The 2,136-nt window shown below is 44.2% G+C and overlaps 1 protein-coding gene across 1 annotated transcript in view; it reads right to left on the bottom strand.

Annotated features, from left to right (window-relative positions):
• The window catches only part of LOC101862183, a 12,871-nt gene extending 10,886 nt beyond the window's left edge, over positions 1-1,985 (bottom strand). The window contains exon 1 of the mRNA XM_005098281.3: positions 294-1,985. The gene's annotated coding sequence lies outside the window, so the exon portion shown is untranslated. The remainder of the gene's footprint in view (positions 1-293) is intronic.
• Positions 1,986-2,136: the final 151 nt, after the last annotated feature.

The following is a 2,136-nucleotide window of genomic DNA, read 5'->3' as shown; positions in this document are numbered from 1 at the left end:
CATGATATAATTTAAAATAACAATATTATATCAAATTATATTACAATGGCAGGTAAGAAATCTGTGCTAAAGATGAAAGGGCTTCCGTAATGAGTGACCATCCTAACAAACAATATAGAAGAGACCTAACCCTAACCTAACTCTACCCCTCCCCCTTCCCCAAACTCTAACCCTACCCCTTCCCCTCTATTCTGCTCTGTCTCATAGTGGTCGCTCGTTACGGAAGTCCTTCCCTAAAAGATAACAAAGAAATATTGATATATATATATAATAAAGTGACGCTGCCAACTCACCGGAATGTCGTGGCAGGACGAGAGGGTCTGTCTGTCCAGTTGTTCGCGTACTCTAAAACAGCAGCAGCAACAGCAGCGACACTGTTCCTGAGCTGGGGGTGAGAGGGAAAGGACGACCCTCGACTCTGGTCCAGCTTATATACTGTAGGCAATGTTGTTGTTGTCGTCGTTGTTGTTGTTGACAGCACACTACGTTCTTGTCATGTCACGAGAAGTTCAACACACGAGAAAGATCAGTCATCAGTTTTTGTTGGAGTGATGAGAAATATTCACCATGGTGTGTGTGTGTGTGTGTGTGTGTGTGTGTCTAGACGAAGTTGGCTGTGAGTATTGTGTAATTGCACACACTCACCACTCACCACTCGGTGGTGCACAGATTTTCTGACCAACTGAATACGCACAAAGAAAGAAAATATTTTTCAACTGTTTTCTTCAGCCGCTCCGAGCTCCGAGACCACGAGTTTTAAAAACACATGGCAAGCAGACAACCTCCAGCGCGGCTTTGATTGATCGCTCTCGACAGCTCGTTCGTTATCACAAGTTCAATGAATATCGGTGAACCGATAGAGCCGAACAGCAGTGTTTCTCTTCTTCTCTTGTTTTTGTTTCAATGGTATTTCTCCGCCTTAGTTATCTTGCTCTTTGGCTGCTGCAATCGGGGTTGTTCTAGTTATCTTGAACTTGAATCTAGAAACAAGGCAGTAGTGAGAAGCTCGGTGTCATAAGTTGTCATAATAGGAGCCAGGTTCTCGACCTTCAGGGGGTCTTTTTCAGGGTTTCGTCAAGTTCAAAACGTTCTGAACAATCTCAATGAACGTGACCAAAAACAAAACATCAGATCAGGTCCTTGGAGCAGGAGTCGACAACCTTATTTACGTCACTTTTGACCATTAAAAAAAAATCACAAAAGCATACTGTTTTTGACACACAGTTTTTAGCAAGAGTGAGAAGTTTGCTTCTTTTCTTGTTTTTATTTCCGTCAGTCGTTTGTCAAATTGCTGTAGATCTACTCCGCTTTCTCTTGATGTGAGAAAAGACGAGCTGTACTTTTTCTAGTGTTGATTCTCCTTCTGAAGAAGTGGATGTCTTGCCGGCACCAGTTTTACAAACACAATTGTTTTCAGAAAATCAAATGTTTCACAATCAAAGTTCCGTCACTTTGCCGGGAATTCAGTATTTCCTCTAACTTCAGGCTTCAGTTGTCCCCCAACAAACTGCGACAAAGTTTTTCTCCAGCGAGGCAACAAGCTGATACAACCAGAAGGTGGTGTATTATTTTTATCCCAATCAATTTTCTTGACAAAATATGGGCGATCACTTCCACTTGGTGACTACAATGAACCAAACGTAATGAAAGGAAAAGTTTAGGCTATGTTGTTATCTTCCACCGAATTTTCTTGACAAAATCGTGGTGGTCACTTCGCTTTAGTGCCTTCAAAGAACTGTAAGTTGCTAAAATGAAATGTTTCTATTTCCCAGAGAAGTCTTTTGGGCAAATCGCGGTGGTCACTGGAATTGAGTGCTGACAAGTTGAACAATGGGAACAAAAGGCGTCGTCCTCACAGGTTTATCTGACAAGGTAAGTGAGTGGTCTCTCAAGCCGTACGTGCGCTATGTATGAGCCCACAGCGCGCGCGGGTCCAGCTAACCGTGTGTGTGTGTGTGTCCGTCAGCGCGCCGTGTGGAGTGTGGAGGCCTGTACAACAAGGTGTAGACCACCGCCAGGGCGAGTGGCGGGCAAGACGTGTGAAGTTCAATGTCAGCCTACAACAGTCCTCACAGGACAACGCACACCCAGTCACGAGTCCGCTCTCGCCCTCTCTCTCTCTCTCTCTCTCTCACT

This window comes from Aplysia californica, unplaced genomic scaffold, assembly GCF_000002075.1.
Source record: "Aplysia californica isolate F4 #8 unplaced genomic scaffold, AplCal3.0 scaffold00178, whole genome shotgun sequence".
Classification (NCBI taxonomy): Eukaryota; Metazoa; Mollusca; class Gastropoda; order Aplysiida; family Aplysiidae; genus Aplysia; species Aplysia californica.
Note: the sequence above shows the minus strand (reverse complement) of the source record. Positions and strands in the feature narration are given on the sequence as shown.